The sequence below is a fragment of the Notamacropus eugenii genome, chromosome X, assembly GCF_028372415.1.
Source record: "Notamacropus eugenii isolate mMacEug1 chromosome X, mMacEug1.pri_v2, whole genome shotgun sequence".
Lineage (NCBI taxonomy): Eukaryota > Metazoa > Chordata > Mammalia > Diprotodontia > Macropodidae > Notamacropus > Notamacropus eugenii.
Window position 1 is genome coordinate 65,201,425 of NC_092879.1, and position 18,702 is coordinate 65,220,126.

Sequence of the window (18,702 nt, forward strand, 5' to 3'; positions counted from 1 at the left end):
GCCTCCAAGGTGCTGGTGAGGCACAAGCGCTACGGGGACGCTGCTATCTCCCTCGGCCAGGAGAAGCGCTTGTATGTGAAGGCGGAGGGCTTCCCTGTGTGCCACTGGAGAGCCCTGGCGCAGTGCCTAGCCCACCTGTGTGACCTGGATTTCGCTGCTGCCTCCACCTGCCTGGAAGATTGCTGTATATATTTTCCCAATTTCACAAGCACTGCTGAGTTCATGGCGATGGTAACTTTGCTGAATTGCTACGAAGACAAGGACCAAGAAGGAGTGAACTGGGTCTGCAGGTTTCTTGTCTTCAAACACCTGGACAAGGAATACAGGAAGATGACCCCATTCCTGAAGGTACCTGGCGTCGAGAACCTGAAGACCAGTCTTTTGCCACCTTCATCCACATGCATGTCCCCTTCCAACATCGAAAAGCAAGCAGCCTCAGCAACAAAGAAGGAGGACGGGGGGAAGGAGAAGATGGTGGAGAACCCGGAGGAGGACATTAAGGAGGAGGAGGAGAAATTGGAAGAGAAGGAGAAGGAAGAGGAAGTTAGGATCTCTCTCTCCATGGAATGTACCATCTGCTAACCTCTGCTTCCCAGAACAATGATATAATTAAAGCTAATTAGTTAAAAAAATAAACGTTCTGTTATACCAGTCTTGTATCTGTGTGTGTGTGGGTGTGCTTTCTCCCATCATACCTTTTCTCACCCTTTTTTTTCAAACTTGAATGGAGGCCTTTGCATTCCTCCCCCTTCCCAATGACCCCTCTGGGCCATCCTCCCAGAGTAGATACACATTCCTTCCAAGGTGAAATATTTTCCCTTTACTGACTGGTAATTCCTGGCTCAGGGCATGGGTTCCAGGAGAAAATTATCAACGAGGTTACTCTCTGCTTTGCCAGACCACCCCCCCCAACCTTTCCCAATGATCATCAAGAACTACTTCTTATACTTATAGACTTTTTAACTGCCAAAACTCCTCAGGGTCAGATTATAGAACACCTAAAAATTCTTAGATTTTGTTCATGCCTCCCCTGTGCTTACCATTCTAAGACCTAGTGCCCAGACCTTGAAGTCTGCAAATGAATTAGCCTTTTCCCTGGAAAACTGAAATGAACTTCTTTCAATCAGTTTGAGCTTGAGGCTAAGGTGTAGGATAAGGAACAGGATCAGTTGTCAACCTGGATGGGACTTGAATAGGTCCACCCAGTCTAATCCCCTCATTTTACATAAGAGGTAGTTCTGGGCCCCAAAGAAGTTAACTTGCTCAGGAACACACTGGGGACAGGTCACAGGGAACGGGGACAGGCCACAGGGAACGGGGACAGGCCACAGGGAACAGGGACAGGCATGATGGGTCCTCTGGGTCTTTCAATTCCAAATACAATCAAGAAGTGAAATCAAGTTGGAGAGGAGTAAGACTAGAGATGCCTTTCCAATCCCAAAGGCAGACCTATTCCTTTGTCTGCGGGAAAATCATCTGTGGCTTTAGTCAGGATGCAGAAGCTTCCTTCAGTCAGGTAAATCACTAAGCAGGAAGAAAAAGCTCACTTTCCATGAGACCTCTTCTGAATCTCCAGTTCCCTCAGCACTCAGTCCTAGATAGACAGGTGGAGTGCCCAATTTGGAGGAGGCAGAAGAGACTGCTGCAGAAACCCAGACTACCTTTCCAATACATCTTGGCTGTCTTGGTCCAAAACATCATGGATTCACCTGGATTAAACCAGTGCAAGGAGCTTCTCAATTCAAATCATCTCCCATCCCTATCTTTACACCAACTGTACCCCACCAGGCCCCAAAGTGCTTTCCTGTTCCTCCTTTACTTCTCAGCATTCCTGGGTTCTCTCAGGAACAATTCAAGCATCTCATTCTGTAAGGGGCCCTGGCCAGTTTCCTGGCCACTAGAACCTCCCCTTCCAAAGCCACCTCCCAACTACCTTGTATGTCTCTTGCATGTACCTCTACGTGGACATATTGGCTTTAGGCAGCAGACACAGTAGATAGAGAGCCAGCCCTGGGATCAAGAAGATTTGAGTTCAGGTTCTGTCTCAGATAATTCATAGCTCTGTGACCCTAGTCAGATCATTTTTAAAAAACTTCCTCAAGTTCACCATCTGCAAATTGGAGATAATGAATGCACCTCCCAGGGTTGTTGTGAGGACCAGCTGAGGTGGTAGAATAAGTGCCTGCTGTCTTCCCCTTATACAACAGGCAGCAAGGTGGCATGGGGGGAATGGAGACCCTTGTATGTGGAGGTAGAGAGCATCTCCATGTGCCACCAGAGAGCCCTAGCACAATGTCTAGCCCATCTGTGTGACCTGGATTTCTCTGCTGCCTACAACTGCCTGGGAGACAGCTGTATCTACTTTCCCAGTTTCCAAAGCAGGAGCCAATATGTGGCGATGGTAACTTTGCTGAATTTCTATGAAGTTCAGAACCAAGACGGAGTGGATGAGGTCTGCGGTTCTTCTGTCTTCAAACATCTTGACAAGGAGTATGAGAAGATGACCGTGATGCTGAAGGTACCTGACCTCAAGAACATGAGGACCAGGGTTTTGCCACCTCCATCTACATGCATGCCCATGTCTGACAGCCACAAGAAAACAGCCCCAATAACAAAGAAGGTGGAGGGCGAGGAGAAGAAGATGGAGAAGGTGGAGGAGGACACTAAGGAGGGGGAGCAGAAATTGCAGGAAAAGGAGGAGGAAGAGGAACGTGTTCTCTCTCTACATGGAATGTACCATCTGTTAACCTATCCTTCCTAGAACAATGATATAATTAAAGCTAATCAAATAAGAAAAAAGTTCTGTTATACCTGTCTTTGGGGGGTGTGTGTGTGGGGGGGGGGGGGAATCTGGCCAAGTACTCGGGTGCTTCTTGAGTCACAGGTTGTCTCCTCTACAGTCTTTGTTCAAGGATCACTTTACTGGGTTGGTGTTGGAACCTCAGGTTGGGAACCCCTGCTGTGAAGCATGAATTTCCTCAGCCTTTTGTGTGGCAGATTCCTCTTCTCTTCCCCTAGGTCTGGATTTCATTCCATTCTGGCTGCTTTGATGCATTCCATGTCTACACTGGAACTGTCTGGAGCCAACACACAGTCTACAGAGATTTGTGGTGCGCCTGCTGCAGCTCATCTTGACTCCCATCCCCACTGTGAGGGACTGGATTTCACAGAGCTTGTTTGGTGGTGGTGGGGAGACGCAGGTGTAGTACTCAGAGTTTTCCTTAGTTTATTTACTGTGAAATTCTTTCGAGTTCTTATCACTAGTCTTACCTCTTTAGAAATGATTCCTAATGAAATTCAGCACTCTCAGTTGCACAGAAATGTTTAATTTTAATGATCAGGGTGACAAATATCCAGTCTCCTGGGCATGAGAAGTTGTTACTGCACCAGCTTGGGGATGGATCTGACCTTGGCTGCCCAAACTTTGCCCAAGTGTTGATGGGTACATATATGTGAATAACCTGTGATGCGCTCCGTGTTCAGAAGTCTGAGTGTGAAACGTAACTGGATATGTCCTCAGATGTTGCCTGAGACACAGAGAATCAAGGATGACAGAAATAGAAAGCAAGTGACAGTCAGGCTATGAAGAACTCTTACCCTGGGCAAGTTAACCTTTGTGCTGTATGGACTAACTCTAACTTTAGATTCATCGCCTTTTGTTCCAAGGTATACTTAGCAGGGAACTGGCCATTCCACAGATGCCCCCTCTAACCCAGGTGACTTTTCTGAGTAACCACCATGTGCCCAGATCAATTTCTCTGGGGTTCCCTCACCAGAGCCCCTTGGAGGACATCCTGTTGTGGCTGCTGGCACCTTGGATGTTTCCTGTGTCCCCCTTACTGGGCAATCAGGCTCACTACTTATGTATAGTTGAGCAGAACGCTTCCGTGGTGGTTCACCTATAGGCCCTGACATAGGATCAGTGGCCCTGCATCCAAAGACTCTCTGGACGTATTTTTTTAACCACTTTGTTCCTGGGTTGGGTTTGCTTTTGAACATTCTTCTCTGTTTAGCTGAGGAGGTTATTTGGGGGATTCTGACCTAGTAGTCACGTCCCTCTTAGACCAGGGGCTGTCTGTTGGCCAGTCATTGTGCATGGATCACTACAGCAGGTTGCTGCTGGGCCCTAGGGTAGGACCCCCTGCTGTGAAACATCACTTCCCTCTTATCGTTTTGTGTTGAAGATTCCTCTTCTGTTTGCCTGGGTCTGGATTTCAGGTCATTCAGGCCCCTCTGCTGCTTTCCATGTATACACTTGATCTGGCTGACTGGCCATGTGTGGATAGATTTCTGGGGTGCCTCCCTAGAACCTGCAGCACAGGATAGAAATGCTTAGCTTTGCTTTTGTGGCCTCTGTAGCCTGCCTTTATACTATCTTTCCAGCCTAAAGCCCCACTCGTCTCCTTCAGGGATTATGTGCTTCTGCCTTACTGCGCAGTTCTTTGTTCTTCCTGCCATCCTGTGCCTGCCCTTGGTTTTTGACCAATATTCCCTGAAAGCTTCCTTCTTCCTTCAAGCCTTGACTTGACCCAGCCAAGCCTTTCTGGCCCAGGCGCTACCATTTGTGTGATTCCTTTCCCAATCTTTTCCCCAACTTCCAGCCCAGACACAGAAATCTGTCTCAGGTAGACATCCCTCTCCCATAATCAGCTCCTCTTGCTCATGGCTCTCTGAGTCCTTTGCCTGGAATTCAGATTAAATCCCATCCAAAGAAGCTTGGGAGATTCTGAACCATCTTTCAGGTTTTTCTCAATGGGATCTGGTAGGCCTTAGCAAAACAACAAAGTTTAAAAGTTGTTGGATATACCTCCTACAGGAAAGTTTGCTTTATTAAAAATCATTATATATCATCACAGTGCAGTGGACAAAATTCTGGACTTGTGGAACCAGGGGACCTGGGTGTGAATTGGGCCTCCCTTAGTAGCTGTGTCACCCTGGGCAAGTCATTTAACCTCTGTGCCTGCATTTTCTCCTGTGAGGAGTTTAATGGCCTGTGCTGTCCCTTCCCAGCTCCACACCTGTGATCCTAGGACTGTGATGCTGTTTCCACAGGGCATTTGGGGGCTTCCCTCCCCCAAGCACACCCTTGAGTCATTTTTTTCCTCTCTCTTTTTTAAAACAATTAATGTTTAAAAATTTCCCTGCCATTTAAAAGCCATTTATGAAGGCTGGCAGAGCTGAGCCAGTGGTGATAGAGGGTAGTGCCTGGCCAGGCTAACAGCTTGGCCAGCAGACTCCCTCCCGCATGACCTTTTGTGGTCCCTGGTGACCACTTTGCTGTTGCAAAGGACCGCGGTCCTGGTTCACTGGCATGCCCTCACCACCCCATAGGGGTGTGATGTGTTATTCATACACTTACTGAACATTTGTGCCCCTCTGGTATACCATAGAGTATGCACATCTGAAGCTGTCCATTGCAAGAGAATCATCTAAGCGGGACCCTTGTAACAAAAAAGGACAGAGAACAATTAAATATGAAAGCAGATTCTTCTCTAGTTATGTAGAATCTTAAGGCAACTTGGATACACATCTCTCAGCAGAAGTGCTGTTTAGGGAACTTCATTTAAAGTATAGTCAAAATGCTGATCCTGATTAGCCCTTAAGTGTACATTTCATTGTACAGAAAGCTACATTGTAACATTTTCTCAACATTCACAGAGCAGCTGTCAATTACCTTGTAGTCTTTGTGCAGACTGAAGAAGTGGTGTATTATTTGCAGAAAGCGCTCTTGCCCAAGGCTTTTGAGCTTTACCATAGCTATTCTAACATGCCCAGTGATTGGTAATTAGAAATGTTACTTTCACTGAAAGGGTCCTGAGATTTCAATTACTTTTAACCAACATGGGCACATTAAACTTTCTTTTGGGTTTATCAGCTGTTTCTCTTGTGCACAGGTAATAAGTGAATTAAAAATGATTTCTGAGCCACTAGTTTCCAAAGAGTTTTGGTAGTCCTATAAGAATAGGTGAGCATTCCGCTTTTCAGAAGCTCAGAGAGGAGACATTTTGGAGGAAAACTGCCTCCAAATTGGACCAGGATTGTACCTGGTAACCAAACATCTGTATGAATTGAAATGGATATTGGGTAATGTAGAAATTTACAGAGAAAAGATAAAGAACTGTTCCAACTATGCAGTAAGCCCGTTGGGCTTCTCTTTCTACAGCCTTTCTTCTAGAGAAATCCTATGTGGCTAATTCTCAGACTGTTGGGTGGTACATTCCTCTAGGAGCAATTCAAAGATGACCTAGAACTTAGCCATGTATTTGATTGCCTGGTCCAGTATTCACTTAGGTCAGTTTGTTTCCCTTGTGTACAGTTTTAAAAAACTGAAAGGTGTTCAAGTAACATGAGCGCAGACTGATATTTCAAGGGAAATACTGAATTTCAGTTCTGTTACTTCTGTAACTGCGTGCCTCAGACATGGTTGTGGAGGCCATATTGCCCCCCTAATCTGTTCAGACACTGTTCCTTGGCAAGAATAATGTGCAGTACACAGGCACAAGGAGTGTAAGTTGAGTTCCCATGATATTCACGTCTGCTCTTTCTGCCTTGTTCCTCAATCTGGTTAAGTGCCAACTTCGGTACTAGTCAATGGGAAAGGTGGTGTTCAGTTGTGGGAAAGCATCATAGCCAATTGGATAATTTATTATCGAGAAAATTACAATAAATCTCTAGCTTTTATACTTAAAAAAACAAATCATTCTATATCATGAGAGGGAGTATAGTGTAGTGTATAAAATTCTGGATTTGGGGAGTCAGGGGACCTGCGTTTGAATTGAGCCTCCCTTGGTAGCTGTGTCACCCTGGGCAAGTCACCTCTCTAAACTCTGTGCTGCAGTTTCCTCCTCTGTTGAGTTTAAGGGCCTGTGATGTCCCTTCCCAGCTCCACATTTGTGGTCCTGTGGAAACAACATCACGGTCATAGGATCAGACCCTTGAGTCATGACTTTCCCCCCCCTCTCTTTTCTTTCAGCGATTAGTATGAAAATAAATTCTCCCAAAATTTAAAAGGCTTTTATAAACACTGACAGAGCTGAATCACTGGTGATAGAGGGTAAGCCCTGGCCAGGTGAACAGCTTGGCCAGCAGCAGCTGCTCTCCCGGTTACAAGGTCTGATCCCTGTGACTCCCCTGGGACAGACCCCCTTCCCCTCCCCCCACCCTGTGTTCCCCTCTACCTCTCCATTGGCCCTTTTCTGTCCTCCCCAGTCTGGCCCTGGTCTTTAGCTACCCACCTCTGAATGCTCTACGCACTCCCTCCTTGTTAGTTCCGCCACCTCCTTGCCCACATGGATCACTTGTGAGAGCTCCTTCTTCCTCTGCACAGGTCCAGGAGGCCCTCTGTCCCCGGGCCTAGCTTGCCCTGTGGCTCTGACTAGGGGGCCCTCTGTCAGGATTCTTCTGGAATCTATGGGATGTTCCATTGGCACCCCTCCCCCACAATGCTCCACTGCACACTCTGTTCGGTTCTGTGACTGGGGTGAGCTGTGGCTCTCCCTCTCTCTCTCTCCTCATCGTTCCCCTTTGCGCCTGCTCAGCCCCGGACATGGCAGGACAACAAAGCAGGGAGGGCCTGCGGCATATGGCCAAGGCCATCCAACACACACACGTCGGGCTGTTGAGATGGAAGCCAGACTATGGCAAGGCTGCTAGCGAATATGCACAGGCTGCCTTAGCCTTCTGCAGAGCTAAGAGGGTGGAGAAGGCCACAGAAGCCTTCCTCAAGGAAGCCGAGTCCCACGAGAAAAACCAAGTGCCCCTCCGTGCCGCCATGGCCTACGAGCAAGCCGGCCTGTACCTGAGCACGTCCGACCACGTGGAGGATGCCGCTGAAGCCGTGAAGCAGGCTATCTCCTGGTACCTGGAGTGTGGAGAGGTAGACATCGCAGCCTGGACCTTAAGGCGCTTCAGCCACCTGCTGGAGAGCCACATCCCGCACCACGTGGTGTATCTCTACCAGCAGGCATCCCAGCTCCTTGAAGGGGATGACCGTTTCCTGCTGGCCCTGGACTTCACTGGCCGAGCCTCCAAGGTGCTGGTGAGGCACAAGAACTACAGGGACGCTGCGATGTCCCTAGGCCAGGAGAAACACTTGTGTATGAAGGTAGCGTGCTTCTCTTTGGGCCGCCAGAGAGCCCTGTTGGAGTGTCTAGCCCATCTGTGTGACCTGGATTTCCCTGCAGCCTCCAAGTGCCTGAAGGAAACTTGTGTCTGTTTTCCAACTTTCCCATTCAGCGGCGAGTATGGTTTGTTGGTAACTTTGATGACTTGCTATCAAGACCGGGACCAAGATGCAGTGGACCTGATCTGCGGCTGTCCTCTCTTCCGTCACCTCGACAACGAGTACAAGAAGATGATGAAAATGCTGAAGGTACCTGACGTCGAGGACTTGTGATTCCTTCAACAATGAACTGATTAAAGCTAGTTAGTTAAAAAAATAAAAGCTAGTTAGTTAAAAAAAATAAAAGTTCTACTATACCTGCCATGTGTGTTAGCGTGCTTTCTCCCATCATACCTATTCTCAGCCTCTTTCCTTGAAACGTGCATGGAAGCCTTTGGCTTCCTCTGCTTTCCCACTGTCCATCCTGTCCCGTCCTTCCAGAGTAGATGCGTTCCTTCCATGATTAAATATTTTCCCTTGACGGATTGGTAATTCCCTGCTCAAAGTGATGGGTTCCAGTGGAAAGCCATCAATTAGGTTACTCTCTGCTTTCCCACACCCATTCCCCTCTTTGTCCCCTTTCCCCATGATCCTCAGGACCTACTTCCTACATTCGTAGACATTTGGCTGCCCAGACCCCTCAGGATGAGATTTTAGAACACCGAAAACTGCTGAGACTTTCTTCCTGCCTCTCCCACGCTTACCCTTCTAAGACATTCTGCCAGAACTTGAAGTCTACACATGACTTAGCCTTTTCCCTGGAAAATGGAACTGGACTTCATTCAGTCAGCTTGCGCTTGAGGCTCAGGTGTGGGGTAAGGAACAGGATCAGTTGTCAATCTGTGTGGGACTTGAGCAGGTCCACCCAGTCTGCTCCCCCCATTTTACATAGGAGGTAGCCCTGGGGCCCAAGGAAGTTAGTTTGCTCAGGAACCCACTGGGGAAAGGCCACAGGGAACAGGGACAGGCAGGATGGGCCCTCTGGGTCTTCTGATTCCAAATACAATGAAGAAGTGAAACCAAGGTGGTGAGGAAATGGGAGCAGACATGAGAGAAAGACATGAGACCAGGGAGGCATGGAACACCACTGACATGGTGATGTAAGCTTTGCCTAACCTCGCCCAGAGGGGACAGAAGTGCCTTGTGCAGGAAGAATCTAGCATCTTTCAGACCCAGCCCTGTCCTGCTCTTCTCTCTGTACACGTGGACTTTCTTGTTGAGTGTTCTGACACTTCTTCTCACTGGGATTAAGGGGATTCTGGTTTGAGATGCTATTGTCAGTAAGAACTGGGGGAATATTAAAGGTCACCAGGACATCATTCCATAGATGTGACAGGATATGTTCCGTGGTCCATGGCAGGGCCCCCTGCTGTGATGACTCGCTCTAAGTTGAGGGCTTTGTTTCATTTTCATAATCTGGCTCTCTATGGCGTGCCTAGCTGCGAATGGGCCCTTCCACCAATACTCCCTCTACCTCAAGAGATTATCCCAGTCACCACAATGTGCTTGGATCAATTTCCGTGGTGTTCCCTCCTAAGAGGCCCTTGGAGGGCCTCCTGCTGTGCCTCCTGCTGTGCCTGCTGGCACATTGGACAATTTACTGGACACTCAGGCCCAGTACTTATGTTCAGCTGAGCAGAACACTTCCTCTGCGTTCCGCCTATAGGCTGTGACATAACATCAGTGTTCCTCCAACGAAGGTCTGTCTGGGCTCACTTTTTAGACCAATTTGTTCCTGGATTGGATTTGTATTTTTTTACCATTCTTCTCTTTTTCCCTGGGAAGTTCATGTGGGAGATTTTGACCAAGTACTCGGGTCCTTCTTGTACGGTCTACTCTCCAGTTATTGTTCACAGATCACTACAGTGGGGTGGTCCTGGAACCTAGGTTAGGAACCCCTGCTATGAATCCTTAATTTCTTCTGACCTTTTGTCCTGCAGATTCCTCTTCTGTTTCCTGGATCTGGATTTCAGGCCATTCTGGACCCTACACTCCTTGCAGTGTCTACACTGGAACTGTGCAGGGACAACAAGCAGTCTGAGGAAAGATTTCTGGGGTATCTCCTAGAGTTCACCCTTAGCCCCACTGTGAGAGATATCATTCTGTGTGGATTTGGACAACCTGTTCCCTTTTCTTGACCCTGGACATACTTCAGGGAAATTTTAGCCTACCTCCACCTATGGTTTTCATTATTGTGTTTTATGTGTTCTACAAATTCTTGGCAGGTGCAACTTTAGGATTCTGGCCCATATCACACCGTAGGCCCCCCTGAGGTGAAGGCCTGACCCAGGCATTGGACTTTCTATAAGATTATCTTCCTCTATACCAGGGTCTCCATTTCAGGAGCTATGAGGTGACTTGCTGCTTTTCCTCTAGACTGATGGATTGCCTTTGGACCATGTGTATTCATTTTAAATTCTTCTTGGTTCATTCTGCTGTCCAAGGAGCTGGTTCACTGAATGCTTCTGCTTGGGCTTTCCTGTTGCTCTCTTTGACTCATTTTCGCTAGGCAGCTGATTAATGGGATTCTGGTTGAGATCCTATTGTTTGTCAGGACTGAAGGAATATTGAAGGTCACAAGAACAACTTTTTGCAGATATGAGGGAATCTGTTCAGTACTCTGTGCTGTGATGCCATGGTGACAGCCAGATCGAAGTTGAGGGATTTTTTTCATATTCATTCTCTTTTGCTCTATCACAAAATTTGCTGGCTTTTGGCCCATCCACAGATGTTCCCTGCAGCCTAGAAGGTTTTCTCAGAAACCACCATGTGCCCAGATTACTTTCTGTGGGGTTCTCTCCACAAAGCCCTTTGGAGGGCCTCCTGCTGAGACACCTGGTACCCTGCAAGGTTCCTGGGTCCCCCATAAGGGGCACTGAGGATCGTTGCTTCCATTCACTTGAGAAGAACACTTCCTCTGTATTCCACCTGTAGCCGAAGACATACCATCAGTGTCCCTCCGTCTATATCTCTGGGCTCCTTTTGTGTTAACCCATTTGTTCCTGGGTTGGGTTCCTTTTCGCTGAGGAGTTCATTTGTTGAATTCTGGCCAAGTACTGGGGTCCCTCTTGAAGCAGGGGCTTTCTTATGTGCAGTCAGCGCTGCTGGATCACTACAGTGCTTTGCTAGTAGAACTTGGGTTGAGAGCCCTTGCTGTGATGCTGAATTTCCTCTTAGCCTTTTGTGCTGCAAGTTCCTCTTCTCTTTTGCCTGAGTCTGGATTTCAGGCCATTCAGGCCCCTCTCCTGCTTTCCATGTCTACAGTGGAACTGTCCAGACCCTCCAGAAAAAGGAGCAGGGCAGGCTGCAGGTGAGTCTGGAACCCACCAAGGCCAATGGTGACTTGTCCATCTCCATCCTGCCTAGCAGTAGTGTCCCCAGGACACAGAACTTCCTGGAGATGGCTGTAGCTATCCACCCTGGGCAGAGACTCCCCCAGTATCAGAATCCAGGCCATGCTCCTGAGCTTCACTGAGTAGACCAGTGTCATTCACCCCTAGGGGATGTAAGAAAGCCTCTAAAGGCTGGGTTTGAAGGCAGCACGAGGAAGAAGAAAGCTAATCTGTCATGCTTATGCCAGCCCCAGCTCAGCAAATGAAGAAGAACCTGTTTTACCATCTTGATAGTCTTCTACATCTCTGGTACATCCCTCTATAGTCAGACCATGTTATAAAATTACATCACATGACATGGCCCCAAGATTTCACAGAGCTTGTTTGGGGGGAGAGACAGAGAATAGTACTCAAGAGTTTTCCTTAGATTATTTGTTGTGAAATCCTTTTGAGTTGTTCTCTCTAGTCTGACCTCTTGAGAAATGTTAGCTAAGGAAATTCAGCACTCTCAGTACCACAGAAATGCTTAATTTTAATAATCAGTGTGACAAAGATCTCATCTCCTCAGCATGAGAAATTGTAGCTGCACTGGCTTGGGGATGGGTCTGACCTTGGCTGCCAAACTTTGCCCACTTTTTCATGGTGCATATGTGCCAGTATTCCCTGTGATACTCTCCATGTTCAGAAGTTGGAGTGTGCAAATTAGCTTGGTAAATCCTAGAATGTTGTCTGGGACACAGAGAATCAGAGATGACCGAAATAGCATGGAGGCATCAGAGGTAGGATAGGAAGAACCCTTACCCTTGGCAAGGTAACCTTTGTGCTGTAGGGACTCATTAAAACTCACAGATAGGGGATGGCATGTGCAGTTATGAAGGGAACTTTTGTGCTGGGAGCACAGTATATCAACATTAGTATATCCCAGATTCTTCTATTACCATACCTGAGTTTTCTGAATTATGCACTTCTTCCAAGCCAGTCCTTTAATGAACCTACATTCCTTCCCTGTATCCAATATTGATTTGTGGTGGACAAACCAACTGGTGGCCAGCCTGCTGTCCTTAGTTTGGCTGGTCTGTAAGGAACAGGCACCTGACACATACCTCCTGGCACCACGTGGACCTTCCACTACGTGCTGCCACACCCTCCAGCGCTTGAGAATCTTGTAGAACAGGGCATTCTTTATTTCCTTGAAATTCTTTATTTCTGTCAACTGATTTTTGCTGTGGAAAAAGTTGGGGGCATAATCCGTCGTTCGTTGCCCTTGATCCACAAAGTAATGTGGCTTCTCATCAATATTTTTCCTAAAGTGTTGTGATTTCTGGTAAATCTTGACTGAGTTTTAAACCATCTTGTTGCTTAGAATGACATGTCTCTTATCCCTCCCTTTTGTGACATGAGGTCTGATTTTTATTAATTATCTTTGGGTATTGACAGTTACAAATAGACCATTTTCCCTGCAGAGATAATTTTGTCCCTTTGTCTACGTTATGCCTCGATTTCTAGTCCCAATGAAGTGAAGCCCAATGGGCATTATCAGTGTTTTATTCTGAATTTTACTGTGAATGAGTCTAGAGTTACTCTTATATACAATGCCAGTTAATTCAGAGTTTTAGATAGTTCAGTTGCACCGACAAATGAAGATTATTAAAGACACGAGAAATCTCGAATTGTTCGTAATCAATCACTTTATTTAGTGACCAACACAGAGGAAAGCCAGGAAAAGACAGAAGACTGAGTGCACGATGCAGAAGATGCAGAGCGCATCTAGGATGATCAGCGTCACGTCACAGAGGTGTCCTTAACTGGCTGGAAAGAGGCTGCAGGATGTTATTCCTCACTGGCGCCATGCTGTCTTGCGTGCTGTAATCCAGAGCACACCTGCAGCCCCAGGACAGTGACATTGTCTGACAGGAACCTGACACTGAGGAAGATCTTGTCTTACAAGGATCTTGGTTAGAGAGACTTGGTAGTGCTACTGCTGCTGCTGCTGCTGCTGCTCCTGCTGCTCCTGCTGCTGCTGCAAAATGAATAGATTAAAAAATACCTCCTGACCCCTGGAAATGTGAGGCTCTCCAAAGCTGGAGGTTACTATACGTTCCTCCATCAAAAACACCATGTTACAAGTTCAATTCATGACGAGTAAGAAACTACATTAAGTTGGAACTTGCTTACTCCGTACGTGTCTACTTGTATCGTCATTTTGAACGTGTAGGATACGTCCGCATGACCTTAAGTTCTTAACGTTTGGGGGTGAGGATCAATGAGCCAAGGGTGCTTACCTGACTGGAGAATGTCATGCTTCTAAGAGTCTGGAAGCCAAGTCTTGTTTTTGAAAATCTTTGTAGAGGTGCCAAGATTTTCCCTCAGAATATCTGGAATGAGCAGTAAACAACCTTGAGTTCCAACTTGAAAACCTTTGTAGAGGGACTGAGATTTTTACTCAACAGTCTAGAAAGAGCAGTAAACTACCTTGAGTTCCAACGTGAAAATCTTTGTAGAGGGACTGAGATTTTATTTTAACTCAGAATATCTAGAATGACCAGTACAAAACCTTGAGCCTCTACTTTCAGTTAGGTCAGGACTCTTGGGTTATCACTCACTTTCCCAGGGGAGGGAAGTTGATACCCTCCCTCTTAGACTTGTTGGCCCAGATTTAGGCTTTCCACGGAGCTCTGGCCCTCTATTTATACCCACAGTAGGGGTGACACTCCCATTGACCCAACAATGCTTGACATCTCAACAACTGCTCACAGTAGAGGCATTTTTACCAAATATGGTTGTACTGTCCTACTTGGCATAAAAAGGCTAAATTGCCTTTTTTAACCAAAATTAGTCCTATGGGTTTTGAAACCCAACAGTGGTGACACTGACTTTTTTTCACCATAAATGGTAATACCAACTTTAAAATCTGACATGCCTTTAACTTTCTTCATGCGTGACACTCTGCAATGGGGTATACTCTTGTCAGTCAATCAATCAAGCTGTACTTTTGATTGCTTAGTGTTTGGAAGTACATATTTGCAAGTGAGGGAGCTGTGCTGCCTCCAGCTTTTGCTCTGCTAGGATAAGGTAATAAGCTGATTTTCTATTGGGAAGGTGATGGCACAAACGCGACTTTTAGAACCAGATGAGTTTTAAGGTGCCTTCTCACTCCAAATCTATGACAATTGTGCCGGTAGTCAGCACGGGTAAGTGGGAAAGTCACGTACACATTTGAAAGGAGAGCATGGAAGACGTGGACTGTGCTGTTCCTATGGAAATTACGAGCTCAGAAGAACAACAGCTGTGGCTTCCCCACCTTTGGAAGGTGAATGAAAATTGTAAAACCTGAAGGGACAGAAACCAAGGCATGATTATGTTACATTCAAATTTACCCCTGCTGACAAAAGGATAGTAATAGTAAGGCAATTCAAAACAAGACTTAGACAGATCACCTTTGTTCATGGATGACTACAATGAGTTGCTGTTGGACCCTGGGCTTTGACTCCCTGCTGTGAATCATTACTTTCCTCTTACCTTTTGTGTTGCAGGTTCCTCTGCTGTTTGTCTGGTCTGGATTTCAGGTCATTCAGACCCCTCTGCTGCTTTCCATATCTGCACTGGAACTGTCCATGGCTAAAAGGCAGTCTGTGTATAGAGTTCTGGGGTGTCTCCTAGAGCTCACCCTCACACCCACTGTGAGTGATATAATTCTGTGTGGATTTTGGCTGTCTGTTCCCTTTTCTTGACCAGGGGCATACTTTGGGGAAATTCTGGCCTCCTTCAAGCTGTCATTTTCCATCATTCTGTTTTATCAGGTGTACAAACTCTTGGTGTGTCCAGGTTATGGATTCTGGCCCAGATTCCAGCGTTGGCCCATCTCTTGTCAAAGCCTGGCCTATGGATGGTATTTTCTGTAATATTTCCTTCCTCTATATCTGGGTCTTCATTTGAGGAGCTTCTGGTCCACTTCCTGCTTTCCCCTCTAGACTGAAGGATTTTCTTCTGATCACGTTTAGTTATGGTGGACCCTTGTGGGGTCATTTTACACTCCAAGTGGCTGGTTCACTGACTCTTCTGCATGGGCTTTTTGCTGTTCTCTTTGACTCGTTTTTGCTGGGCAACTGATTAAGTAGATTCTGGGTGAAATCCTATTGTGAGTAATGATGCAGGGAATACTGATGGTCACAAGAACATCTTTTGACAGATATGAAGGGAAATCATCTGTACTGAGTGATGTAGTCCCATGGTGACAGTGAGCTCAAAGTTGAGGGCTTTGTTTCAGATTCAACCTTTTTTGCCCTATCACATATTTTGTAGGGAATTGTCCCTTCCACAGAAGCTCCCTCTCACCCAGGAGACTTTTCCCAGTAACTGCAAGGTCCCCATATCAATGTCTGTGGGGTTCCCTCCACAGAGCACCTTGGATGATCTCCTGCTCTGGCACCTGGCACCTTGGAAGCTGCCTGGGTCCTCCAAAGGGGCATTGAGTCTCATTGCTTGCAATCAGTTGAGCAGAACACTTCCTTTGTGGTCCACCTAACAAGGTGAGACATAGCCTCAGTGTCCCTCCATGCAAAATATCTCTGGGCTCAATTTTTTTAACAATTTGTTCCTGAGTTGGGATGGTTTTTGACCATTCATCTCCTTTGTTGGGCAATTCTGATCAAGTACTCAGATCTCTCTTGAAACAGGAGCTGTCTACACTCCAGTCACTATCCGTAGATCACGAGAGTGGATTGCTCTTGGGACCTGGGTTCTGACTCCCTGCTGTCAAACTTGTCTTCCATTTTAGCCTTTTGTGTTGCAGATTCCTCTTCTCTTTTCCTGCCTCTGGATTTCAGGCCATTTAGGCCCCTTTGCTAATTTCCATGTCTGCACTGAAACTGCACAGTGCCGCCAGGCATTCTGCATAGACTTCTGGTGTGTCTGCCGGAGCCCATTCTCACCCTTACCACAGTGTGAATGATTGAATCCTGGGTGTATTCTGACGCTCAATTCCCTTTTCTTTACCAGGGGCACACATATCAGGTGCTTTGACAAGGTTCTGGCGCTTCTATTGGTCCATTGGTCTTTCCAAGTTCTGCAGACTCTTGGTGAATGGATGTGAGGGAATATGGCCAAGAGTGAAATGTATGTCCCCTGGCTATAATCAGCTTTGGCATGCATGGGATTTTGGGGAGATTCTCTTTCTCTGTATCGCGGTCTCCGTTTCACTTCCTTCTGGTCCTTTTTCTGCGTTCCCTCTAGACAGAAGGATTGCCTTGGGACCGTGTCTAATCAGTTGAGACATTTCTAGGGTCACTTCTAAAAGCCAAATAACCGGTTCAGTGACTGTATCTGCATGAGCTTTCTTGGTGAACTCTCTGAATATTTTTTGCTGGGCAGGTGATTGAGCGGATTCTGGATGAGGTCCTATTGTCAGTCACGATTCAAAGAATATTCAAGGTCACAAGAACTTCTTTGCAAGATTGGAAGGGATCTGTTTTGTGTTCCCTGGAAGGGCCCCCACTGTGACTGCCCGCTCTCACGAAGAGATCTGTTTCAGATTGAATTTCTTTTGCTCTATCACACAGTTTGTGGGGACTTAGCCCATCCACAGATGATCCCTGTAACCCAGGAGATGTTTCGCAGAAAGCACCATGTGTGCACATCAATTTCTGTGGAGTTCCCTCCACAGAGCCCCTTGGAGGACCTCCCGCTTTCTCTGTTCCTGTGTTCCCCCTCCTGGGCATTCAGACCCATTGCGTGTGTTCAGTTGAGCGGAACACTTCCTCTGTGGTCCACCTATAAACTGTGACATAGTATCTTTGTCCCTCCATCCAAAATTTCCCTGTGCTCGTATTTTTTTTTTCTAATTTGTTCCCGCATAGGGTTTGTCATTTGCCATTCATCTCCGATTCGCTGAGGAGTTCATTTGGGGAATTCTGGTCAAGTACTCCGATCCCTCTTGAAGCAGGGGCTGTCTACTCTACAGTCATTGTCCATGGATAACTACAATGGTTTGCTGTTAGGACCTGGGGTGGAACCCCTGCTGTGAATCATGACTTCCCTCTTAGCCTTTGGTGTTGCAGATTCCTCTTCTCTTTGCTTGGGTCTGGATTTCAGGCCATTCAGGACCCTCTGATGCTTTCTGTCTATATGCTGGATCTGTCCTGGTCTGACTGGCCATCTGTGGATAGATTTCTGGGACACCTCCCTAGAGCCTGCAGTACAGGATACAAATGCCTAACTTTGCTATTGTCACCTCTGTAACCTGCCATTATGTTATCTTTCCAGCCTAAAGCACCACTATTTTCCTTCAGGGATTCTCTGCTTCTGCCTTACAGGGCAGTTCTTTGTAAGTCCTGCCACCCTTTGCCCACCCTTTAGGTTTGACCAATATGGTCTGAAAGCTTCCTTCTTCCTTCAAGGCTTGCATTGACCCAGACAAGCATTTCTGACAGAGGTGATACAACTTGCATGATACCTTTCAGATTTTTTCCCCAACTTTCAATTCCTACACAGAATTCTGACTCAGTTAGACTCTCTCCATCCAATAATCAGCTCCTCTTGCTCATGGTCTCTGAGTCCTTTGCCTGAAACTCAGCTTAGATCCCATTCAAAGAAACTCTGAAGATTCTGAACCAACTTTCTGGTTTTTCTCAGTGGGATCTGGTAGGCCTTAGCAAAAAAAACTTTGAAAGTTTTTGGATAAACCTCCTACAGAAAGGTTTGTTTTCTTAAAATCATTATATGTCATCTGAGGGAGCATAGTGTGGAGGACACAACTGTGGACTGGGGGAGTCAGGGGACCTGGGATTGAATTGAGCCTCCCCTAGTAGCTGTGTCACCCTGGGCAAGGCCTTTAACCTCTGTGTCTCCATTTCCTCCTCTGTTGAGTTTAATGGAGTGTGATGTCCCTTCCCATCTCCACACCTGTGATCCTGTGACTGGGATGCTCTTTCCATGGACATTGTGGGGTTTCCCTCCCTCTCAAAGCATACCCTTGAGACATGTCTTTTTTTTCTCTCTTTTCTTTCAGCAATTAGGATTAAAAACTTCCCCTGAAATTTAAAAGCTACTTATAAAGACTGCAGAGATGAATCAAGAGATAGATGCTAACCCATGGCCAGGCTAACAGCTTGCCCAGCAGCCGCCCTCCCCTGGGGTCCTTTGTGGTTCCCAGCAACCTTTTTGCTGTTCCAAAGGATCCCCACCCCTCCAGTTCTTTGGCACGTTCTCAGG

At 46.7% G+C, this 18,702-nt stretch overlaps 2 long non-coding RNA genes and 1 pseudogene across 5 annotated transcripts; 1 reads left to right on the forward strand and 2 right to left on the reverse strand.

The window, feature by feature from the left end:
• Nucleotides 1-3,285: 3,285 nt before the first annotated feature.
• Nucleotides 3,286-7,407, reverse strand: LOC140515430 (uncharacterized). 3 transcript variants are annotated; one of them, XR_011971025.1, is made up of 5 exons: nucleotides 7,236-7,407; nucleotides 6,817-6,899; nucleotides 5,360-5,441; nucleotides 3,774-4,310; nucleotides 3,286-3,527 (listed from the first exon to the last, which is right to left on the reverse strand). It is a non-coding gene; the product is annotated as an uncharacterized lncRNA (long non-coding RNA). The 3 variants fall into 3 exon arrangements; XR_011971026.1 differs by having other exon boundaries at nucleotides 3,287-3,527; nucleotides 4,042-4,310; nucleotides 7,236-7,396; XR_011971024.1 differs by having other exon boundaries at nucleotides 3,286-4,310.
• Nucleotides 7,408-7,546: 139 nt separating this feature from the next.
• Nucleotides 7,547-8,395, forward strand: LOC140516344 (gamma-soluble NSF attachment protein pseudogene; annotated as a pseudogene).
• Nucleotides 8,396-13,163: 4,768 nt separating this feature from the next.
• Nucleotides 13,164-14,163, reverse strand: LOC140515220 (uncharacterized). 2 transcript variants are annotated; one of them, XR_011970900.1, is made up of 3 exons: nucleotides 13,966-14,163; nucleotides 13,776-13,868; nucleotides 13,164-13,510 (listed from the first exon to the last, which is right to left on the reverse strand). It is a non-coding gene; the product is annotated as an uncharacterized lncRNA (long non-coding RNA). The 2 variants fall into 2 exon arrangements; XR_011970899.1 differs by having other exon boundaries at nucleotides 13,164-13,513.
• Between the last annotated feature and the right edge of the window lie 4,539 nt (nucleotides 14,164-18,702).